This window comes from Lampetra planeri, chromosome 3 (genome assembly GCF_965212315.1).
Source record: "Lampetra planeri chromosome 3, kcLamPlan1.2.h2, whole genome shotgun sequence".
Taxonomy (NCBI): domain Eukaryota; kingdom Metazoa; phylum Chordata; class Hyperoartia; order Petromyzontiformes; family Petromyzontidae; genus Lampetra; species Lampetra planeri.
The window spans coordinates 28,015,323-28,041,114 of record NC_136109.1 but is presented as its reverse complement, the minus strand read 5'-3'; the positions used below and the strand labels follow the sequence as shown (position 1 = coordinate 28,041,114).

Sequence of the window (25,792 nt, the reverse complement as noted above, 5' to 3'; positions counted from 1 at the left end):
CAAGTCAATGGCCTCCGCGAAAACAATTCCGCAGCTAACCGACTGAATGCCTCTAGCTCGCGAGCGAAGGATTACAAAATATGACCCCCCCCCCCCCATGCATTGCACATCCTTTCACCCCCTTCCCATAAGGAGACAAACTCTCATGCATTTCACGATGGAATTAGGTGGCCGTTAACCCCACCACTTAAACGCGGCGCGGTTTATTTAGACACTCGAATCATTATTTGAACAATGCCGAAGCTTCTCTAATCATTACGATCATCCACTGCCGTGGTCTATCCACTGCTGGGTGATAGCTTCCCACGCTGTCGTCATCCAGGATGTTGTTGCTGTTGCGTGTCGTCACTTGAAGATGTTTCTTGTTCATGTTTTTGTTTTGTTGCGGTTGCACCCGAGGCAAGAGCCGCATGGCTCACGGGGTTATACCTAATACATGAAAATGAAACTGAATCTCTCACGGACTCGCAATGATACAACAGTCCATCTCGCATTCTTGCGCCTGCACGCGAGGTGATGGCATGCTTTCATGGGTTGACGTGCATAAGGCAACGTATTAACATTTTAAAAATGTAACTTTGTTGTTAGATTATTGTTATGTTAGGCAAAAGGCAAACACGTGTCGCGTGAGTGTGCATGTCTGTGTGTGGGGGGAGCGGTGTTGCAGTGATTAGCACACTGCGCTACAAATCCGCTGACCCGAGTTAAATTCCCGCTCACGGCCAACATCGATTACGGATATTAGAAGCGGACCCGAGCCTCCTCTATGTCGACTCATCCTGAAATCGGCACGTGGTGCGATGTGTAAAACATCGTCACCGGGGAGGCGGAGAGTGGAGTCGGCCACCTCCCCCCTCGTCTGCCTTTGCCGACCTTCATTGGCGCTAATCGCTAACAGCACTTGCCTCGACAGCCTGTTAAGAGGCTACATGGGTGATCTTTGTCTGTTGTCTGCGTTCGCCAGGCGAAGGTCGTTGTCGGCTTGCCCCCCCCCCCAACCAACCCCAGTGGCTGCGTGACAGATGAGTGCCGGCAGATTATTAGTGCCCCTTCACCCCACCCTGGATGGACCCCCCCCCCCCCCCGCACAAAGGTCGCATCCTCACCAGGGAGGTCACAAAGAAAACGCCACCCCACAGGGCGGCGGCCCAGGGCCTCCTGCGATGGGCTTCCTCTTCCACGTTCACATCATCATGATCATCACCATCACTGTCGTCAGCATCGTCAATGCGACGTGCGATGCAATGTGGATTTACGTAGCAGTCCGCGGGTGACCACGTCTCAAGGTGCTGCTCAGACGCAGTGGGCATCGTTATTGATAGAGAGAGAGAGAGGCAATCATGGGCAGAGAAGAGGGACTTGTATTTGGTCAGGGCATCGACAGCACGGATCGCTGGGGTAAGGGAGTTCAGGACTGTGGGGGCAGCAGAGTGGGGCATGAGCGACTTCCCACGCAGCGAAGGTTTATTAGAAGATTTGACAGAAAGCATCGGTTGCTGACGCGCCTAGTGTGTGGAGGGAAGTTGAGTGACATGAGAGGGGAGAGGTGGGAGAGTGCGTGGAGGGGAGTAGAGTACTTGCTCCGGCAGTACATATACTAAAATTGGAACGATACAGAGAAGATTAGCATGGCCCCTGCGCAAGGACGACACGCAAATTCGAGATGAGAGGGGAGAGGTAGAAGAGTGCGTGGAGGGGAGTGGAGTGAGATTAGAGGGGAGAGGCAGGAGAGTGCGTGGAGGGGAGTGGAGTGAGATGAGAGACAGGAGAGAGTGTGGAGGGCAGTTGAGAGAGATAAGAGGGGAGAGGCAGGAGAGTGCGTGGAGGTGAGTGGAGTCAGATGAGAGGGGAGAGGCAGGAGAGTGCGTGGAGGGGAGTAGAGTGTGATGAGAGGGGAGAGGTAGGAGAGTGCGTGGTGGGGAGTAGAGTGAGATGAAAGGGGAGAGGTCGGAGAGTGCGTGGAGGGGAGTGGGGTCAGATGAGAGGGGAGAGGCAGGAGAGTGCGTGGAGGGGAGTAGAGTGTGATGAGAGGGGAGAGGTAGGAGAGTGCGTGGTGGGGAGTAGAGTGAGATGAAAGGGGAGAGGTCGGAGAGTGCGTGGAGGGGAGTGGGGTCAGATGAGAGGGGAGAGGCAGGAGAGTGCGTGGAGGGGAGTAGAGTGTGATGAGAGGGGAGAGGTAGGAGAGTGCGTGGTGGGGAGTTGAGTGAGATGAGAGGGGAGAGGTAGGAGAGTGCGTGGAGGGGAGTAGAGTGTGATGAGAGGGGAGAGGTACGAGAGTGCGTGGTGTGGAGTTGAGTGAGATGAGAGGGGAGAGGCAGGAGAGTGCGTGGAGGGGAGTAGAGTGTGATGAGAGGGGAGAGGTAGGAGAGTGCGTGGTGGGGAGTTGAGTGAGATGAGAGGGGAGAGGTAGGAGAGTGCGTGGAGGGGAGTGGAGTGAGATGAGAGGGGAGAGGCAGGAGAGTGCGTGGAGGGGGGTAGAGTTAGATAAGAGGGGAGAGGTAGGAGAGTGCGTGGAGGGGAGTAGAGTGAGATGAGAGGGGAGAGGCAGGAGAGAGCGTGGAGGGGAGGGGAGTGAGATAAGAGGGGAGAGGCAGGAGAGTGCGTGGAGGGGAGTGTAGTGAGATGAGAGGTAGGAGAGTGTGTGGAGGAGAGTTTAGAGAGATGAAATGGGAGAGGTAGGAGAGTGCGTGGAGGGGAGTAGAGTGAGATGAGAGGGGAGAGGTAGGAGAGTGCGTGGAGGTGAGTGGGGTTAGATGAGAGGGGAGAGGCAGGAGAGTGCGTGGAGGGGAGGGGAGTGAGATAAGAGGGGAGAGGCAGGAGAGAGCGTGGAGGGGAGGGGAGTGAGATAAGAGGGGAGAGGCAGGAGAGTGCGTGGAGGGGGGTAGAGTGAGATGAGAGGGGAGAGGTAGGAGAGTGCGTGGAGGGGAGGGGAGTGAGATAAGAGGGGAGAGGCAGGAGAGTGCGTGGAGGGGAGTGTAGTGAGATGAGAGGTAGGAGAGTGTGTGGAGGAGAGTTTAGAGAGATGAAATGGGAGAGGTAGGAGAGTGCATGGAGGGGAGTAGAGTGTGATGAGAGGGGAGAGGTAGGAGAGTGCGTGAAGGTGAGTGGGGTTAGATGAGAGGGGAGAGGTAGGAGAGTGCGTGGAGGGGAGTGTAGTGAGATGAGAGGTAGGAGAGTGTGTGGAGGAGAGTTGAGAGAGATGAAATGGGAGAGGTAGGAGAGTGCGTGGAGCGTAGTCGAGTGTGACAATCGGGGTGCGGTAGAGAATGGTGAATCAATGGATGGATTCCTGGAGAGTTAAAGTTATAAATGTTCCTCCACTCTTTTACCAAAATCACCAGGAGTTGTATCTATTCTTTAAATGAAGGCATTTAGAAAAAGAAAAAAAACGTTGTTCTAAACTACACAAAAGTTACATGCGAGAGAAAATTGGATACAGCTTGTTGAACAATCTCAATTGTTATCCAAAGCCTAATAAAACGAAAACCATGTTTGGTTCATATAAATTACGATCATCGTAGCCACAATCGTGACAACGACCATCGCTCCCGCTACGCTCGGCAGAGCGCGCACAACGCGAGTCTCCACACGGGAAGGAGGGGAGAAAAAAAAAGAACAACCCCCGACCGTGGCGAAATCACCGCGGCCCACCGTGGCATCTTTTATTTAACAGCGCGCCCGTCTTATTTTTCCTTCTTATATCCACCCCGCGCACGTGGCATAGATTAGTGTAAACCTATCAGAGCTGCTTTTCCAATTGATTGGAAGCACACACCGGGTGTTAAAGGTCACGGGAAGAAGAAGAAGAAGGGGGAGGGAAAAAAAATCCCGGCGGAGGCGATTGGATATGCGACAGGACGGACTCGCCGGGGTCAACCCTCGCAGGGATTAAACCTGCTGCTGCTGCGAGCTCTCGATCTGCGCAATCAGAAAAACGAAATTAATCACCGCGAATCGAGCGAGGCGAGGCGAGGCGAAGGGTGGTGATGGGTGGTGGGGGAGGGAGGTTACAGCCTCCGTCGCTTTCAAACAATGAATATGTAACGAGTCGCACGAACAAACGTGGCAGCAGGGAGCCCGACGGGAACTTCCGTCGCGGTGGTCGTGGTGGTCGTGGCAGCGCGGCGCCGGTTTCTCGGCTCCCAGCGCCGGCCGACTTCAATCTGCCCTCGGCTGCCCCCCCCCGTGCCCCCCCTTCCCCCCTGCCACCACCTCAAAGGTCACGGACAATCCCCGGTATCCGCCGTGACCCTGGGAACGCTTGAGGTGTCGTCGTTGTTCTTGTTGGTGCTCTCATTTTGCCCCCCCCACCCCCCCACCGTCCCCTCCTCCTCCTCGGGCTGGCACCAGCGCAGCAACCGCAAACGCGGCGGTGGGGGGGGGGAGGGTGTGGTGGGGGGGGGTGGGGGAGAGGAGGGGTGGGGGCAAGGGGGGGGCACGCGGGGATTCGCGATGGGCGACTTCGCAAATCGGCGTCCGGTCGCTGATTGCGAGGAGGTTCACGGGGGGCGCGGCGTGGACGCGCGCCCCCCCCCCCCCCCACGGTGTGCTCCTGCCATGAAACGTGGTCTCGTCGCTGTGAGGATGGGGATGGTTTTGTTGCGTTTGTTTGTGTTTGGTTGATTTGTTTACCTTTTCATGTACGTTGCACCACGGTCGTGTTTTTTTGTACCGTGTCGTTGTTGCGGTAGTAACGATCTGACCCCCGTGCCCCGACTGTCCGGATATCTGTGAATAGTGAATAAGAGCTTTACAGCTCATCGGATTCCTCCAGGATAAATACAATATTCTGATTCCGATTCTATAATCGCTGTACACTGGCTGCTCCTGCTGCTGCTGCTGTTCTCACATTTGCCCAAGTCACGGACACTAACCCCCCCTCGCCCCTAATTATTTTGTTTGATTATTGGAATCGTTTAGAATTATTATTTTCGCGAATGGAAGTAATTATAAAAAGTAATAGACCGGTCTGCAATAACTAAAAGTGATCTGACAAACACATGGCATGCGGCCTCAAGAGACTATGGATGTCGGTGCTGTTAGCGAGCGCACATTAAGGGCAGAATGGCGCACAAGAAGGGAGGATGTGACCATCAGCGTGCCTGGCAAACCTTTGTCTCCCCAACGTCACTGCTTTTTCACTCACTGCACCATGCACTCGATTACGGCTGAGTCGACCTAAGAGAGGCCCGGGACCCTGTTTTCTGATTCCGCTCGCCACTGACGTTAGTCATGACCGGGGGGTTGACCCCGAGCAGCCGGGTACAAGGGGAGGGGGCAGTTCGCGAACACCAGTGGTGGCGCATGAACCCCTCTTCCGATTCATAAACTCCTCGTGGGCCGACAGAAGCGACGTGGACAAGAGGCAGTGCTGCAGCACTGCTGAGAGAGATGTCGACAAAATATGCGTCGAGGCGGGAGAAGAGAGTTACAAGATCGGGAGGGAGAGATGCGATATTCACGTTTTAATGTTGATTGGGAATTTGAATTACAGCGGATATTTGGTCCACCCGTAAAGATTCTACGATATTTGAGCCCCTTGAGTGTCTTCTTCTTCTTCGGGGTACTAAGCTGCTTCGGGGTCTGTGTGCAAACCACTGCACCACCACTCCCCACGGCGCACAGCAGCAACAGCTGGTGCTCGTGCCGGCTATGCCAGGCAGAGGGTTGACCCAGATGCACAGGGCAGCCACCTAATGCTGCTGCCAAGGTGCAAAGAGTGATCCACAGGCGGGGATTAAAGAAAGAGTTCCTCCTAATTAACTTGGCCAACGAGTGCTGAGTCGGCCTTCCTGGGAAAATAATGGCACGTGCTTTACTGCATTGGGTCCAAGGTTGGATCCGTTGTATCTTTCTCTTGTTGCTTGCTTTAATTTGTTTCATATTGTATTGCTTTATTTTATCTTTGGGAAGAAAAAAAACGTGCTGTAATGTTAATACAATGATGTTGCTTCCATGCCCCTGTATTTACAATACGGGGCGAAGCGACAGCACCACTCCACTCTGAACCCACGTGGGTTGACAGGGGTGACCATCATCAGCCATGATCCATCTACTGCTGGATGAAGGCCTCCTCAATATACGATGCGGTGGCTTGTCCAAGTCTATGGTTGGCTTTAGTTGCCTGGGGTCTGGACGCGTTCATGATTATGTCAGGGGTTGTTGGGTTGGGGGACCTTAACTTTAGCCCGGACTGTTCTGGCCGTAAACCACACTCGGGCACACCACATCCATCATGTGTTGGCGAGATGTTTACGGTGGCAAGATGTTAACTGCTTCGTCTCGTATACAGGAGGTCGCGGGTTCAAGCCCGGCCCTGACGCCTGCTGTATATTTGGAGTTTGCACGTCCTCCGTCTTTTTTACATTTATCATCAACGTGCTTTTAGAGTACTTGGCCGCGGCAACTTTCCACGTGACGATAAGCCACTTCGTTGGGCCATCATTTGTGATGGCCAGGTCGCTTCTGACAAAAAAAAATCGCTGTACAGCTCAGTGGGCCTTACCTGGTAAAATTTAAAATAGTAAGTTAGTTGGTTTACCTCTCGCAACGGCTGTGGCCACTCCTCGTCACGTGCCGCTTGCACCAGTCGCTCACCGGTGGCCCGGAACACATTGAGTGAGGAATTAAGCGCTGCCTGGGGGGACCCATAAAACACCGTCTTCGCGGAAGCATCTGGGTCGCGGGAGCGTGTCGAAGTCGAAACTCCGCGGCGGCTGCCTCTCGCCTAATAACGGAGCTCAGTGCTCAGTGATGGGGGAGCTCCCAGAAGGTACAATAAAATAAGGCAGCAAATGAAAGCCAAAGCAAGGTAAATAATAATAATAATAGGGGGGGCTTAATTTATCTCCGAGTATTTTCCGGGTCTCTGGCAGACTAGAGCGGGTGGCAAGGTGACTTGGCAGTAGGCACTGACATAGCGAGAGGCGTTGTGGACGATGTGGTGTGCCGGGAGAGAAATCATTTTCTGGGTCGCCAGCCAGGACAGAGCAGGTGGAAAGTATATCCCTGAAATATACTGAAATTACTTACAATAGTCGCATTGGATCATGATCAAAATCATCATTATACCCAACCCTTGTGAGCCATTTTAACGAATTTGACCCGAATTAACAAGGGCGAAGAATTATTTTCATTTTTTTTACTTAAAAACATTCACATATTCTTGGAAATAAAAAAAAACCCTTTGTAAAAATGCGTCAGCTGCGTTCGCGGGTATCGATAAAATGTTCTGTTTATGAAGTCTGGCTTAAAATATTAAGACAATAGTGTTGAGTATTTCTGCTCTGTGTGGGAGGAAATCCAAGAGGCAGGAGAACACTCAGCAGCGAGGACATATTATGCAAATGCTGAAAAGACAAACCCAAAACCCAAAACCTACGAGCTGTACTGCATAATGTAGGAACTCTATTTATAGGCAACTCAAAGCTCCATCTCTGTGCCAGCCGTCAAGCCGACTTGCTGTACTGCAACAATACAGGAGGAACTCCATCTGCAGGCACGTCAATTCGTACGTTGGTTGCACCATGCAACTCATAGCTCCGTCTCTGTGCCAGCCGTCAACCCCACTTGCGAGCCAGCCATCCGCCGACCGGCTTCCACCGCGACACACACACACGCACGCCCAATTAATTACGGCCCGCTTTGTCTTAATTAAAGGCAGATTTAAATGTGCATGACAACATGTCCCGACAGCGGCGAGGGCAAGCCTCACCCCCCCCCCAACCCCATCGTGGTTTAAGCCGCGAGCTCCGGATGAATTGTGGCAAGCGCGGATAGGCCGAGGGGGAGGAATCGGCGCGTCCTTCAGCGGATCCGCGCCAATGCGTTGCAGTCCCCAAGTTTAATTGAATAATAGCGTTGTATTGTGTGTGTGTGTGTTTTTAATTTAATTACTACGGCCAGTGCGAGAGCGTCGCGGTCCGCCGCTCAAGGCGCTCGGGTGCACACTCGCTCGCGCTAAATGGTTAACAGATGCCCATTTGATCTTCTGAAGAATTACTTTTGGTAAAACCCGCTGAACGCTGCGGGTGGGCGACGATGAAATGATCGCAAGCCCGAGATCCCCCCCCCCCCCAGCGTGCCCACGCGCGCGCACTGCCCGCACGCGCGCGCCACTCAAGAGCGCCACCAAGATCGCGATGCGCGGAGTAATGAGAGGGAGCACCAAATACGGACAGCGAGCATCTCTGCTTCTGCGCCAAGGGGGGGAGGGGCGGGGGAGGGGAGGCGGGGGGGAGTGTGGGGGGAGGGGAGGCGGGGGGGGAGTGTGGGGGGAGGGGAGGCGGGGGGGAGTGTGGGGGGAGGGGAGGCGGGGGGGGGGAGTGTGGGGGGAGGGGAGGCGGGGGGGAGTGTGGGGGGAGGGGAGGCGGGGGGGAGTGTGGGGGGAGGGGAGGCGGGGGGGGAGTGTGGGGGGAGGGGAGGCGGGGGGGGGGGAGTGTGGGGGGAGGGGAGGCGGGGGGGGAGTGTGGGGGGAGGGGAGGCGGGGGGGAGTGTGGGGGGAGGGGAGGCGGGGGGGGGGGAGTGTGGGGGGAGGGGAGGCGGGGGGGGGGAGTGGGGTGGAGGGGCGGGGGGGGGGGAGCCCAGATTCGAATGTTTACATGACGGAGTTGCCGACTCGCCCCCCGTCGCTCGTGATGTGAAGACGTCGCCGCGGTTTGACGAGCCATCAAGACGGGGAGGAACATCTACCACAATAAGGGTTTAACATCCTCTGAGGTATAATGCAAAGTAATAACAGGACGTATCGAGGCAATAAGAATTTCTCACAGTACCCGGAATACATTGCCGTTCGTACTGTTGTAGTGTTCTTGTGATGACTGTGGAAACTGACGAAAACCGGGACTTTCACGTGCCGGGAAGAGTTACAGATTTACCAGAGCAGCAGCTGCCTCAAACACGAGGACGGACAATCCTGGTAAATCCAGGACGGGTGGCAACCCCCAAGCCAGAACATGAATCAGACTGTGTGTGTGCGTGCGTGGGCAGACGCCCCCGCAGTTTCACCAACCCCGCACCTTCCCGTTTCCAGCTTCTCCGTTTCAATGCGGCAAGGTATGACTCAGCGAAATGTCCTCAATTAACTGGGACTTCCATTTACCGTCGGGCCGATATTATTTCACAGCCAAGGGGAAATGTGAAGGCCCCCAGATGCATTCGCCAAGCGGGGGTCAAGGCTGGAGGCCCCCCATTCGGAGCAGGTGCTCTAATTAATAGAGAGGCGACCACTCGCGAGACGAAACCTCTGAGTCAGCTGCGAGCCCCGTAATGCAGCCACGCGCGTGACATTGGTCCGCGGTGGCGCGGTGAGCGAGCGAGCGAGTTGGGCGGTGCGTCCGTGAGTGAGCAAATAAGTGAGTGGTCGAGTGTGTGAGTGAGTGGGTGGGCGGGTGGATGAACGGGTGGGTGGGTGGGTGGGTGAATTGGTGGCAGGTGAGTGGAGTGAGCGAGTACTCAAAGGGAATGAACTCACGCGTGAGTTACTGAGAGTGCGTGGTGAGAGAGTAGGAAATGAATTAGAGAATAGACGTCTTGTTAAGTGAGCGAGTGAGTAAACAAACACATGAGTGGTGTGTGGGTGACGTGATATGTGAGCGAGTAAGTAGGTGAGCAAATAAGTGAGCGAGTGAGTACTCAAGGAATAGGTGGGTGCATGAGTTGGAGGGTGGGTTGGTGGGTGAAGGAGCGAGCAAGTAAGATGATGGCTGGGTTCGTGAGTAAGTGAGATGGGTGCGTGAGTAATTGAGTGAGCAAGCATTCCCTCAACAGACGCAATTTTTTCCTCGGCACACACAACTCTACGCCCATCTATCCGGCAAACCCAACTTTGCCCGAGCGCCGTGTTCATGGCAATGGTAAAGGAATGAAGTGATGATCTCACCTACTGACACGGCTCTGTGGACGCTACACAGCGACACAGCAGCAGCCACCGAAGGTGAAACAGCCTCACTCTCAGCCAGCTGCGACAAGCAGACAAAGGGGTCCAGGAGAACTATCCGGAGAGTTGCCACCTGTCCGGTTTTTTTTCTTTCGGATAGCCATCCTTTGAATATCTTGCTATTGTTTTCCAGGACATTATAAGTCCTTTTTCATTTACGCATCAGAATAAAGCACGACCCGAGGCAATGGCATTCACGTGCAGTTCTCCCCTCTTCTGGTATTGTGAGATATTCTTCTTCCCGTGATACGTCCCGTTTTGTTGCACCTCAGAGGTGGCAACCCTCCGACTGCTCGATGACGCGGATCACACAGCGGAGAGCGATTCGCAGTGATGACGGATGATTAAGGTGTTCAACTGGCCGGGGACTCCACCCTCTTGCTCCAGCTGCTTCTCCTGTTCCAATAACGCTGACAGAGCAGTCCATAATAGGTGCCTAATACTTGCAGCTGCAGCCGTTTCACATATAGCCACCCACTGGAACCTACAGCCCACACACACAGCTTCCCACGTAATCTCGCAGCCCACACACACAGCCACCCACATGAACCCCACACACAGACAGCCACCCACATGAACCCCACACACACAGCCACCCACATGAACCTCACACACACACAGCCACCCACATGAACCCACAGGCCACACACACCCCACACACACACAGCCACCCACGTGAACCCCACACACACAGCCACCCACGTGAACCCACAGGCCACACACACAGCCACCCACATGAACCCACAGTCCCCACACACAGCCACCCATATGAACCCCACACACAGCCACCCACATGAACACCACACACAGCCACCCACATGAACACCACACACACAGCCACCCACATGAACCCCACACACAGCCACCCACGTGAACCCCACACACACAGCCACCCACATGAACCCCACACACAGCCACCCACATGAACCCCACACACACAGCCACCCACATGAACCACACACACAGCCACTCACATGAACCCCACACACAGCCACCCACATGAACCCCACACACAGCCACCCACGTGAACCCCACACACACAGCCACCCACATGAACCACACACACAGCCACCCACATGAACCACACACACAGCCACCCACATGAACCCCACACACAGCCACCCACATGAACCCCACACACAGCCACCCAAATGAACTACACACACAGCCACCCACATGAACCACACACACAGCCACCCACATGAACCCCACACACACAGCCACCCACATGAACCACACACACAGCCACCCACATGAACCCCACACACAGCCACCCACATGAACCCCACACACAGCCACCCACATGAACCCCACACACAGCCACCCACATGAACCCCACACACAGCCACTCACATGAACCCCACACACACAGCCACCCACATGAACCCCACACACAGCCACCCACATGAACCCCACACACAGCCACCCACATGAACTCGACACACAGCCACCCACATGAACCCCGCACACACAGCCACCCACATGAACACCACACACAGCCACTCACGTGAACCCCACACATAGCCACTCACGTGAACCCCACACACAGCCACTCACATGTACCCCACACACATAGCCACCCACATGAATACCACACACAGCCACCCACATGTACCCCACACACAGCCACTCACATGTACCCCACACACATAGCCACCCACATGAATACCACACACAGCCACTCACATGTACCCCACACACACAGCCACCCACGTGAACCCCACACACAGCCACCCACATGTACCCCACACACAGCCACCCACATGTACCCCACACACACAGACACCCACATGAACCCCACACACACAGCCACCCACATGAACACCACACACAGCCACTCACGTGAACCCCACACACAGCAACCCACATGTACCCCACACACAGCCACCCACATGAACCCCACACAGCCACCCACGTGAACCCAGAGGGCCTTATCCTCAACGCTTCATCACAATTACTCCCCCCCCCCCCCCAAAAAAAAGCCAACGCCAATTTCATCGCATTTCCAATTTTAGAGGGCTCGCGCCGCACGGCCCTGTGAGCAGGCCGTGCCATCCTTCAACGGCACCACATTAGCATTCCTTAGCGCACCCGGAGGAATATGTACGGCGCACAGCAGAGGAGCGCCACGTCCACCTCTCACGATGCGCGGTGCCTGTCGATCCATTGAGAAGCATCGCGTCCAACCCCCAACCACACCACCCCCCCCCCCCAAAGCCCCCCCCCCCGCACCCCGCCCCCCCCCCGACCGTGGCCGGTTTGCAGCAGCGCAAGAGGCTCGCGCCGTATATTTGACGCTTCTTTACGACTCTCCCCGGCCACATTTAATAAGAAGCCGTCGTGACGGCCGCAGGGCTTCTCTCCTCGGGGGGGGGGGGGGGAGCCGTTTGTGATGGCGAGGGGGCAACCGGCGATGGGGGGCAGCCCCCCCACCCCACCCCACCCCCCCCCCCCGCGTCTCCCCGACGACAGCTGTGCCCTTTCCAATTTTTTAAAACAAATTTTGACGGGCCTCTTGGTACGGCTGCCTGCCGAAGCCAACACGGCTTTCCGGTGGAGGGGAAAATCTCCACGCCGCACGGGGGGAGCGCGCAGCGAGCCGTGACCGCCGCACTACCACGAGGGCAACGGACACAGCGACCTGGCCTATGGCCAACAGACGTTCACAGTCAGAGTGATTTCCCGCTCAAATGAGTATTGAGTTGACGCCCCTCTCCCGTATAGAGACCTGAGCCAGTGGCGGGAATACCCTATTGCTGCGGCCAGGGGTGAGTCTCTCCTTAGAACAACCGGCGTTGACTTTTCCCCAAAGTGGTACTATTTTATCGACCCTCACCCGAGAGCATGATGGGCTGAGTCAAGCACCGACCAGGATTTGAACTCGCGACCTTCTGATTGGCTGCTGCTCGCTATTACAGCTGAACCATCTGTCTGGATCATCCGATTCGTGAACTTAGCAGAGACAACGTTTCCCCGTACAGCCTTGACAGACTGTAGGGGCAAGTGCTGTTAGCGAGCACCGACAAAGGCCAACGCAGCACACCTGGTGGTGGTGGTGTCGTGGCGAACACCAGAACCGGCCGCCTTTTCTCGCCAGTGGTGATGTTTAAACACTGCACCAGGTACCCATATATTCGCCAATGATATTGGCCACGGGTAGAAATCTAACTCGGGTTTTTCTACTTTTGCAGCGCCACGTGGTAAATTAAACACAATGTGTGCGTGTAGGTTCAAGCGCACGTGCTTTTGCCTTTGAGCGTTAAAACATGAAGGCTTCGTGAAAAAATAATTATATTCGCTTTGCTGATATATCAAATGGGGCCCGCGATGTGATCCTTTTTTTCCCCACTTTCAAACAAAGATAACAAATTACAATCGTAAGTGCACAATACCTAAGAGCCGAGGCCCTATGCAAGCAGTAACGGTATTAAAAATTTAACCATATTGATCAAAGTATGAATTTTTAAAGAAACCACTCTTTTAACTACTACGGGGACACAATTTCAAGAAACGTTAAATTATGTATATTTATTTGACATCAAATAACATGTTCTTAACTACACCGAGACAATGCCATTACCGGAGTGCATTCAATTCACTCGTACGGGCCAACGAGTCCGCTTCCATGCTGCCTCCCGCGTGCAGCTTCTCCTGGACGGTGTTGCAGGGTCAGATGCAGCCTTTGAAATTAACGACACGTTATAAAATTATAATTATAATAATGTTAATACATTGCTTCTTTATCCAGGAGAGCCACACTGAGTCGAATGACCCATTCTCAAGATGGTCCTGCTGCTGCTACGTTGAGTTTTGTTTTATTTGAAAGACGTTTTATTGTTGGTTATTATTATTCTAAAAGTGGGAGGAAACCGGACCACCTGGAGAAAACCCACGCACGTGCAAAGGGGGAAACACGCTATCGCCGTACAGATGGAGAGAGGTGGCGATTAGTCCACTTGCTGTGCTGCCTTCTCCTGGTGAGTCAGGGTAAGGCGGGCACCTCGACGCCCAAGGGATGGGAGTCTCACATCTGTGCGCTGATCCACCAACCCTGGCTGCTGCCTCCACAGTGATGGGTTCGAGGCTGACACGTGCAGCAGCGTAGCCAGCACTGTCCGGCTACGTAGCACCCAATGAAAGTTGAATAAATATTAAAGAGATTTACAGCCCTGTCAATGCACCGCTGGATGAAGGCCTCCCCCAAGCCAAGCCACGTCATTCATGGGGGTCTATAACACATTTTTTTTCTGGCCTGGACTTTTGCAGCTGTTTTAGACTAATTTCAGGGTGCTGATTCCAAATCTGATCTCAGATTTGCTCTATCACATCTAATTTTTATGCTATCGGCATACCCCATTTTCATTGATTTTACCCGAAATTAACTCTGTCACTTATGATTGCAAGTTGTTGCGAGTCAGTGACTGCTTTAGTGTTAAAATATGGTGCTGTATTTTTAGGATAGTGTGTTTATAATATCATTTTATGTAGATATCCACATTTATTTAATATTTTTCTTCTGCAGTTTTTATTGAAAATGCAATATTTGATATCTCAAAAACCTGATATGATAGACAAAAACTGATGCCAGATTTGGAATCAGCACCCAAATATTACTTTAAAACCGTTGGAATACCTTATGCCAGAAAAAGTGTGTTGATCAGTGTAATCAGAATTCATCGCGCTGGTCAGTAATTCATTCATTTGGTAATATGTACAGATACAGTGTGAGGTACATTTGATTAGTATTAGCATTATTTTGATTCTCATTTAACCTGTTTACTCAGGGAAGCCTCACTGAGCCTCAAGACTCTTTTTCAAGAGGCTCCTGCCAAGCCTGTCATAGTCAGGGGGCGATGTTTGCTACGTATAATCTCAACGGAGAGTAGTTTTCCAGGTAACGTTTCAGCATCGGTATTTACGGTCAATACCAGTGAACAGTGCAGGTTTGTTTCAGCTTTTGATGATTCCCAATGTGGTCGTCTAAAGTGAAACCCACAAAAACCCGGTCCCAAAAATCCCTGCCCCCACACCTCTGCGTCCACACCTCTCACACGCGCCCTCTGTCCCGACGTAAATCTCCCCAACGAGACACACCGCGCCCGTGTCTTATCGACCTGGCCGGCGAGACCGGACGGAGGGGGATCGTAACTCGAGCCAACCGCGCTCACCGTATCGCGTGACCTCTTCCCGCAACGGAAAGCGGCGTGTGTGTGCGTGTGTGGGGGAGAGGGTGGGGGGGCGAGAGTCGGACGCAAGCGGCCCCCGCGCCCGCTCGGGTCCTTGCGTCGATGTAACGACTTCGGTTGGCAGTAGCCACTTTGCTTGCGATGCATTCTCTAACGAACCCGGCAGCCAGTCATTAAGCGGGGTATCACTTTACAGACTTTGGGCCACGGCAAACGCCCATCGGCATGCTGGCAGCCGAGTTTGGTCAATATATATACGCGTGTCATCAAAGGTTCAAGACAAAACGTACAGTGCAAGGTGTGCGACGATTAAGTAAGTAAGCAAAAACAAAATAACACGTAAGTAAATTAAACGCGGCCCATAACGGGGAGTATTAGAAAACAAATTGTCCCCGTGCATTTGCCCCCCGGTTGGGTTTGTGCGCGGGAAGATGCACGTACGCATTGTACGTTGAACTTCTTTCGCACGGCACGTACCCAACCGTGCTAATCGGAGGTTCGGATGCAGGCAACAAACATTCCCTTTGCACGACCGCCGCACCCGCAACTGACTGCCCTGATCCGATCGCATTTAACAAAACAAACCCAATCGCCCAAAAGTGGAGGATCGTATGGAAGAGCCCACCATGTGCTCAACGTGTGGACGGGAACGCGATCGCGGCTCCCAGAAGCCACGTGTCTCTCTCCGCTGTCACGTGACCGCTAGCACCACCTTGCTCTCCACTGATCTTGCTGTTCATGCATGGATCATAACATTTATGCAGCGAAGATTTTTGCTCAAGTCTCAGGACCCTGGTTTGAAGGTTGTCCCACTCACATTCAGATGTATGGCTCATTACATTACTGAGTGTTTGGCTTCGAGTGTGGAGGAATCCGGAATATCCAGAGAAACCCGATGCATACGAGTAGCGTGATACGTAAAGTTCTGCAGAAATAGATTCAAGAATCCAGTGTTGTACTGCCACCTACTAGCCACCTCACAGCCCAAGCCGACCACACCAGAGAGTGTTCCATCCAATTCCTAAGCAGGCTCAAAGCCTGTTGAGCTTCAGTGCAATGTTAGTTGTAGGCTCCAGCCTATACATCATTAAGACGCCTAATAGCACTAGTGTAACTGGCCACACTTTGCTGATGAGACTGAATGAAGTTGAACCGGGTACAATGGTTGCATTGTTCAATCACCTTAACTGTTAACACTAATTCACCTGCAAGAAGGCTTCTAGGATCGTAGGCTGATGGATACGATGTTATTTTTCTCTAAGCGATTAAACAAACTCCCTTGCGTTCATTTGTATTGTTAAAATAATTAGCTAAAGCAAGACAAAAAAATGTTTTTTAAACAACTTTTCTGCTCACAACTACATTCGACACTGTGGCCTTAAATGTAAAAAGAATATATGATTGCCAACGTTTCGGGCAACGGCCCTTTTCATTGCACATGAGTCACAAGGTAGTGCTATTGACGAATGCGTTGAGTTGTTTTGGTCATTGTGCTTGTGCACCACTGCCAATGCAGCAGCTTCACTAAATCATTTGTTAAAATGTGACAATAGCACATCAATTAACATATTATTGATTTATTTTACAATATCGTTTACAGGAAATTATGTCCGGAAAAATTGTCGCTCACGTTTAAATGACGAACAGATATGTGTCTATCTTGGCAGCAAAGCGATACATTTTGCTCGCGCAGTAATGCCGTTTGGCATTGCTCACACGAACCTAAGAAATCAAAAATTCACCGTTCCGTATTTCGTTTCTCACTCTCCGTGGATTAAAGGGCGAAGCCGAGGAAGAGGAGGTAAAAAAATGGAAGAAAAAATGCAATTCCCACAAAATGCAAAACTCAGGCTATGGTTGACGTGTTTCAATCGTTACCAAAACACAAACAGAATTACTTTAGGCTGCGAGGTTTCACTTGATTTGTTTCCACTTTAACCCAAAAACATAATAACACTTTTGTGCACAACGACCGGGGCTTTGAGTGCAGGGTTCCAGGGCCCGGTGAGGCTCCGTCATTACCGCCACTCCCCGTGAAGAGCGCCTTTGCTATTTGCTCAACACTGGAACAAATCTGCCACCGCGGTGCTTGAAGGAAGCGTGCAAAACCAGAGCGGCAGAGGCAATAATGAAAGGATTTTAAAAACTCAAGGCCCTCTCGCTTTAATATTCTACATTTGTTCGGTGTCGTTAACATTCGCGGCAAGCGGACGCCGCTCTCCATGGTGCTAGGGCCCCACCCACCCACCGTGCCCGCCCCACCGCCCACTCCAAAGCTGCCAATATCGCCCCTCGTTCTACATCACCACAACCGCCACTGGCAACCACTGCCGCCCTCTTCAAGCCCATTTCCCCGTGCGCCCGCGTGCAGGTTCACACCGAAAGCTTTCTCAACGGCGCCCGGCGAGCGCCGCTGCAAGGACGCAAATAACCATCAACGGCCCTCCCTTCATATGCACGGTTTATTTAAGCATCACTTTGGCGTGTTTGATGTGGGGGGGGGGGGTGCAGTTTCGTGTGGAGAGAGAGGAGGTGGCGGTGGGAGGGGATGGACGCTGGGAAAACAAACAGGGAGGGAGCGAGGGAGGGGCCGCGCCAGGCGCAGCGCGGATAATTGGTTCACGAGGTCCAATTGTTGCAATAAAGCATGCGGCCCACGCGTGGCGCCGTGCGCGGGGAGCCGGAGAGGAAGAGGGCTGCGCGACGGCATCGCGCGTGACAGCGGCGACGAGCGGCCGCGGCGGCGGCACGCGCGCAAAAGTGCAAACGAGGCGCGCGCATGCACACGCACGCACGCGCGCGCGCGCGCTCCTCCACGCTCTCCCACTTGTTCCCGCTCGTGCTCTCTCTCACCCCCCGCCCCGCCCCCCATCCACCACGCTCCCTCCCCTCCCCTCCCTGTGAATACTAAAGTGGATTGCCTATAAATGGCCCCAGCAATTGTTGAAAACAAAATGGCGAAGAATGCAAGTAAATAAATAAAACCGCTGGCTGGGGACAAAATAAATATATATATTAATAAGCGCACAAATGCACGCGCGCGTGCGTGAACACGGGCTGGTGAGTCGTAAATGCGCGATGTGTCAGGCTTGGCTGCCTTTTTAGAGCGAGCGCTCGGCGAGCCTCAAAACGGATGCTTCCCACCGCTGTCAGTAAGCCTTAGTGTCACGCCACACACGCACGCACGCTCGCTCGCTCTCCTCTTCTCGTGCCAGTCACCTCGGCGGCATTAGGGCCGCATTGATGCCCAAGCACAAACGGGGCTGAGCCCGCGCACAGCCGAGAAACCCGGCAGCAATTTATAAACGGCACAGCTATAGCCGCCGCCACCCCTCGCAACATCCGCCGCTCCCCAGCGGTGCGCGTGGGGCGGGCGGGAGTCACTCTTTGTGGGGGGGGGGGGGGGGTGGAGGGGCTGGTGTTAGAGAGAGAGAAGAGTGAAATGGCTTGGGAAGGGAGGGAGGATTTGATGGGGAGGTGGTGATGTTCACCTGCTATTGGCCGGCCTAAAAAAAAAATCCCCGGTCTAAGCAAGCGTCCGTGTGCGGAATTAAAGAGACGAATGATTAAAGAGACGCTTCAATTCCGCGAGCCGTAAAATCGTGGACGTCGCAGGAATAAACGAGAGTGGACACTCAGAGGCTGCCGTTCCGCGCTCCCCGCCGCGTTTGCGGCCCGCGCCTTCAGGCTGATATTAAGAAGTGGAGAAAAGAACCGAAGAAGATGAATAGAAAGAAAGGGAAAAAAACGCCGCCAAAGCACGTGGACCGGAACGTCGGACATCGCATCTGACAGACAACACGCGGTACGAAACGGAAACAGATCGGGAGAGTTGTGCAGCGTGACCGCGAGAACCCTACGCAGTGGTGCAGGTCGCGGAGCCTTTGCTGGCGAAGGTTACGCGACCCGCTGGTGGCGTTTCTCTGCGTACTGCCCGGCCGAGTGGTGGACCAGCTCTATCAGAGTGAGTGCTTGAACCCCATCGCGTGCCAGGTCGTGAGATCAGGCTCCAGCAAAATTTCGAGTTGCTGTGAGGTGGATAACATTAGAACCACTGTGGTGGAGGGATGGCCTTTGACCCTGGTAATGTTGAAATTTCACCCAGAGTGGAATTTCAACATTAAGGGTGGCTCGGAGTGCGCCCGTCGAAACAGACGCTTCCATGTTGTTTCGTCAAATGTTGTAGGTCATGTGACTTATGCGAAGCAGCAAGTAGCAGCATTATCAGGGCCATTGGAAGGTTCAAATAATGGGCAAACCCATTGCAAGCGTCACTTCACTTTTAGCCCGACTTTTGTTTCAGTATCTTAAATCCCACCCCGCCACCTCTGTTCACCTGGCAGCATAAACGTCTTCAAGGAATGTGCCTCCTCAGCGTGTAAAGAGAAGGCCCGGTACGTACGTAGGTTGAACTTCTTTCGCGCCGTACGTAGCCCAACCATGCCAATCGGAGGTGCGCTCTTCAAGGAGAGTATTCTCTCGAGCTCCCTCTAGTGGAGGCCCCTTCCGCCAGCGGTGGCGGGTGCAAGCAATTGCAGGGCTGCGCCTTCACCCTTTGGTTTTACTCTCCACGCTCAAACGTCCGCACGCTGCGCTGGGTGACGACGCGCGTCCACGTTTCATCGGCTCCGGTTGGAGATGTAAAACGCCCTCTTCATTGTCCAAGTGCACAAACGCACGGCTAGTATTGTTATCATCATCATCATTATGCGGCGTAGCCGCTTCAGTGAGCTCAAACAATTCATCATAGGTCGATTAAAAATAAAATCCCTTTTTCCCCCCCCTGCCATTGAGAGGAAAATATAGATCTCGCTGCTGTCGCTGCTGCTGCTGTCAATTGGCTTTCTTTAGGGCGACCGGCTATTCTTGGAAGACGCCCTTCACATTTCAGAATTCTTCTCAAAAGGGCGATCTTCTGAAGAAACGCCGATCGCCAAAACATCGATGGCTTTCTTTCGTCTCAGCGACAAGAGTAACAAAACCCCGGCATTATTTCTAATTCATCGTCACGATCGTCCATGGTCGATCCGCTGCTGAATGAATGCCCAACTCCCCAAGGCGCCACCTCTCACGATCCAGAGACGTAATTATTATAATAATTTACACTCGGACGTTATGCGAATGGTAATTGTATTGTTTGCATCGTCTGCAGGGCATCGCATTATTGAAATCGTCCCCTGACTGAATCCAAATCGTCAGCCTTTCTCCTCCGCTATGAAGAAAACCAACTGTCCAATACATGACGTTATTTTACACTCTTCGGTAACAAAGTGCCATTTGTTAACGACGGTGGAAGATTATTTTTAGGCTCATCGGCGCTGGCTGGCGACAAGCGCTGCTCGCGCGCCGAGGCCTGTGTGACCTCGGCTGCTCGTGCCCCCCCTTCCCCTTCTCTCTCTCCCACAGCCTCAACAAACGTGGCATCTCAAAAAGAAAAAGCCTCACGCTGTCAAAAATCTAAAAAGGCGTAGATCAGCGCGCATTTTCGTCGACGGGATGGAATTTTCTTTCTGCCATCGCGATATTGGAAGGTGAACGCGCAACAAGATATGAGCGTGATTTAAACAAACAAAAAATTCCAACAATCAAGCGAACGTTGACCTTCCTTTACAATTATTGAAGCACTTCGAGGCTTAGCAAGAGCTGACACAAGGAGTTTGACTGACTTAAGCGGTGCCATCTTGGGGATGCGTCCGGTCACGTGGATCATCTCATTAGAGGCCCTGCTCGTTCAGTGCAGTTGAACTCGCGATACTTCCCGAGAAAACCTGCCACCACCGCCACCACCACGACCACCGCCACCACCGCCACCACAGTTGCCACCACCGCCACCTTAATTACATCTGGACAGTCCTGCCGAAGCCTAATGAGGCACGGAGCGAAGGAACGGCAACGGACCCCGGAGGAACATCCACCCGGGGAAATCGCCGGGGCAAAAAAAAAAGCCGTGCCACCCACTGGGGCTGGGTCCCCGGCAACCACGCTATCCGAATTATCTCCGGCAAGGGGACAACGCCGGCAAAAAGTTACGGCACTGGCAGCACCGTGAGATGGGGCATTGGGAAGAGGCCTGCCCGAGTTGAGTGGGCTCCGAATGACATCGTGCGGCGGTGACCGTAACCCTATTTAGCGCCGAGCGATTTCACGCTCGCCCTGGAACCTTGCGAGTGTGGATACAACTTGGGTTTGCACATGTGGTTTGTGAACTTTCATACATACCCGTGTATCGATAGTTCAATTTTAATGTGCCATTTTATTGAGGGACTGTGTGTTGTCTTGCTCTCGTCTGGGACTGCTCTTGCCGTTGTTTTACTGCCTTATGCAATTTGAACTTGTCTATTTTATCTATTCTTTTTTTCGTGATTTGCTTTCCTTTCTTATACTTTTCACTCCGATTGTTGTTTGTATTTTTAGTTGTTGTAACTTTCTGACCTGCCCCTACTGAACAGCTGTGAAAAAAGCTTCATAGCTCACCAGATTCCTCCAGGATAAATAAAGATTCCGATTGTTATTATGATAACACCGTCGTTTGAATATTTTATGAGGGGTCCCTTACGCATTGTTCGTTACCACCGCGAGAGCAAATGACGACGAGGGCAGAGTGACAATGCGCCACCACAAGCAGCATGGATGCTCTGCTTCTGCGAGTGGAGCGCAGTGAGACGGAGTGAGATCCCACGGTGAAACGGGGTGAGATCTCACGATGGGACTGGGCGAGATCCCACGGTGAGATGAGGTGAGAACCCACGGTGGAGACGGAGTGAGATCCCACGGTGAGATGGAGTGAGATCCCACGGTGAGATGGAGTGAGATCCCACGGTGAGATGGAGTGAGATCCCACGGTGAGACGGAGTGAGATCCCACGGTGAGATGGGGTGAGATCCCACGGTGAGATGAGGTGAGATCCCACGGTGAGATGGGGTGAGATCCCACGGTGAGATGGGGTGAGATCTCACCATGGGACGGGGCGAGATCTCACGGTGGGACGGGGTGAGATCCCATGGTGAGATAGGTAGAGATCTCACGGTGAGATGGGTTGAGATCCCACGGTGAGATTAGGCGAGATCCCACGGTGAGACGGGGCGAAGTTCCACAACTTGGATAGTATCGGCGAGGAGATGGGGCACACTGGGATAATCCCCATGTCTTGTTTGTATGTTCAACTTCTTTCACACCGTACGTAGCCAACCGTGCTAATCGGAGGTCTTGATTAAGACGGGCACGATGGTGATATCATATAATTACCGTGCCACAGTATTATTTTGGGGAAAAAATGATGTGCAAAGCATTTTTATCGGTAACATTCTAATTGTTTCTAACGTTGTTTCAAACGCCAAAGTTTGTTATTTTAATGAATATTCCGTCAAATAATAAAATATTTCGGAAAAATTGAATGAGCATTGATAACCGTGTCATGTAATGGTGAGTTGCAAAACGGATGACACGATTAACCGTATATCGTGGCATCGTCATATCGCGCGGCGAGTCTAGTTAAGACACAGGCGGAAGGAAACCCCAGGACCAGACTCTGCCGGGAAGTATTTGTCAAGGAATGCAAATATTTAGTATGGCAATCACACGCACTGACTGTTCTGCATTTCTGACCTAAATTGAAATTTGTATTTGGTACTTTGTGACAATTTGTGAATTGTGCAGAAAAGAGCAATCACTTTTTTGATGAATGATCTAGATCGAGAGTAACAAGCAAGGGCCTGGCATCATCTCCATTGGAGGGCCTGTGCTCGTGGTGTAAATTCCACATTTCTTTGACGAGGACTACACTGCGTACGACAGCCACTGCTAACTTCACAAAAAGCGGTGCTCATTTTATCAACCTCAGTCGGATGATGTGCTAAGATTTTCTGTAATTCAATAGCCTGCAGGCAGTCTACTGAAATAAGTGCGCTACAGTATAGCAATAATGACAATTGTACTTATTTTATGTTTGTCAACGCACTGCTGGATGAGGGCCTCCATGCGCTGTGCAGATCATGGGGCTTCTCTATTGTTATGGCAAGACTTCGCCATGCTAGTGAGTACGCATTGATGAAGGTGGGGAGCCCAGACATTGTATCTTTCAAGTACAGCACAACGATGGCATTCACTGCAATGCCATCTGCTGCCCACCTCGTCAGTCAAAAGCTAAAAAATTGTATTTTCCCAGGTAAGGCCCACCGAGCTATGTAGCTCTTTTTCAGAAGTGACCTGGCCTCAAATGGTAGCTCAACGAAGTGGCTTATCACGTGGCAATTTCAGCCAAAAACGCATGTTTCTAAATGTGGAGGTAAAAACCGGAGGACCAAGAAGAAAATCTATGCGACCACGGGGGGAACATGCAAACTCCAAATATACAGGCGTCAGGGTCGGGATCGAACCCACGACCTCCTGCATACAAGGCGAGGGAGTAAATATCTCGCCACGGCGACGCGCCAAGCGAACCGAGCGAAAACAAACCGTCAAATTAGAGAACATCAGACGCGGCCTAGAAACGGGTGACCATGGAATTGGCGGCTTTCCGTAGCGGAAAAAAACGTGAGCGTGCACGCACGGCAGACATTGGCCGTGCAGAAAATGCAGGCGAACGGGGCAGACGGCCCTTTAAGCTGGGCCATGTCGGAGGTGATAAATAAGTAACCGGGCAAAGCAAGAGGTAGGCTTTGGCACGGTGCCACAGCGCCGTAACTAGCTGTGGGAATGCAAATCCCCAGAATCATAAATCACAGAGTGGTGAGGAGGAGACAGCACAAAACCGGCAAATTATTTACCCTTGTCTTCATTTTTGAAATGCACAATAACAAATAGCCGAGCGAAGGTCATATTTCATCTCCTGCTCGGGACACGGGGGTAGGGGCATGGGGAAACACTGGCTGCGTAGCGAACGGTCCGCGCTGGGTTTAATCAGCGAGCGCCCCCCCCCGCCCCCCCCCAAAAAAACGGATTAAAACGCTCGTCCCAGAGAACGGGACGGCTCGCTCTCGCGTCCCACAGGTGCCGGCCGGTAGCTCGGCCGTCATTATTGTTTCGTTAAAGTCTATTAGCGCCACGGCTCTCCGAAGGGGCGGGCGATCGCGGAGCGAAAACCCGGCCGGGTTTTTTTTTCTGCGGCGGCCCCGACAGCGAGACGCGAGGCCCATCGGTTCTGAGCCGAGAGGCGGCGTTCGCGGTCGTCCCCGAAACGCACGTGTGTCATCGCGTGCGTGCTCGCCTGAGCCGCCGTCACTCGTACTAACTCCGGGGCATCGAATGAATCTCTCGATGCGAAAAAAAAATGAAGGAAGATTTTTAAAAAAACACACACTGACGATCGGCGTGCAGCTTTACGTAAACAGGTTTGCCGTCAACTTGGGAAAAACTGTGAGCAGAGGAAAAAAAATGTGCTGACATTTCTTAATGAAATTAGTCTATTCCTCAAGGCAATTCACTCATCATGCGAACATCACCGGGGCCCACATGGCTCCGCAAGGTTGCTGCTGTATTGCCGCCTTCTGCGTCGACTGGTGTCTCCAAGAAAATCATCATCGTCAATCGTCTTCATCGGCACGATGACATCACTTGCTAGGTGAAGGCCTCCTTAAGCCGTCGCCGGCATCTCTGATTCTCCTGCGATGTACCAATCCGTCCAGTTCCTGCACATCGGCTGATCTCCAGCTCCGCGGTGGATGTTCCCTTGGAAGCAAATCCCTCCTTTGGCTGCCACCGGGTACCATCGTCCCTTGCAGTGACGCCTATGTATGCTACGCATGTTGAACTTCTTTCACACCGTACGTAGCCAACCGTGCTAATTGGAGGTGCCGGTGAAGGGCAACAGACCCGCTTACATTTCTTTACAGTCAATGTGATGTCTATGAGACTGGCTTTTGTTCCCTGGTCTACTGTGTTCCTATTTTATAACTTAGTGCAATTCCAGACGTGAAACACCCCACGCTTATTTCCGTACTCTTCCAGCATTTGTTCCAGTTTACTCTAGCCAACGTCCATGGCTCCGATGCGTGTCACCGCAGGTCAGACGGTCACTCTTGCGAGCGAGACTATGCTGGTCTCTTGGGTTCTCAACCGGTTAAACAAAATTAAAGTTTATGTGCACTCTGTGTAAATGTTCACACCGGTTTATCAGTTTGTATTACCAAGTTACATTTTTCAGACTCGCTCTTTATTTCTCGTCTTTTTTTCCCCCTCCAGGTCCACCTTCCCTGTGATTCCTGTTGCGTCTCTCCCACGGTTATCTCCAATTGTTGAGCGAAATTTGCTAGACATGACTTATTCAATTTCTATGGCATCAGCAAATATGAGACGGTGAATATTTTGTCCATTTATGTTGACGCCTTGAGTACTCTCGTGCAATTTTCAGACCACCATGTGCGTATGTTGAGCTTCTTTCCCGATTTACGTAGCCGACCATGCAAATCGGTGATGCGGTGATAACATCTTCTGCTATCGCCGGTAATAGTTTTATCGAAAGCGTGTCGCCATGTCACCGTATCTGACTCCATTTTAAAATGTGTTTGTTATTTTCTCAAGTGTGGCTGTTCCATTTTTGTGAGAGAGAAATTTGCTAAATATATGTTTAATTAGGCAGGCCCTATCTTGTGACAACTCGGATGAATGCAACTATTTCCACCGAGTCAACTGTGGTTTTGTTTTTTTATTGCTCCTCCGCTCGCTCCGAATC

At 52.5% G+C, this 25,792-nt stretch overlaps 1 protein-coding gene and 1 non-coding gene across 2 annotated transcripts in view; one reads left to right on the top strand and one right to left on the bottom strand.

Moving 5' to 3' along the window:
- Positions 1 to 25,792, bottom strand: part of LOC144734827 (transmembrane protein 266-like) — a 99,673-nt gene that overhangs the window by 34,378 nt on the left and 39,503 nt on the right. The window lies entirely within an intron of this gene.
- LOC144717380 (U6 spliceosomal RNA) lies at positions 1,574 to 1,680 on the top strand. Its single transcript, XR_013585100.1, has one exon. It is a non-coding gene; the product is annotated as a U6 spliceosomal RNA (small nuclear RNA).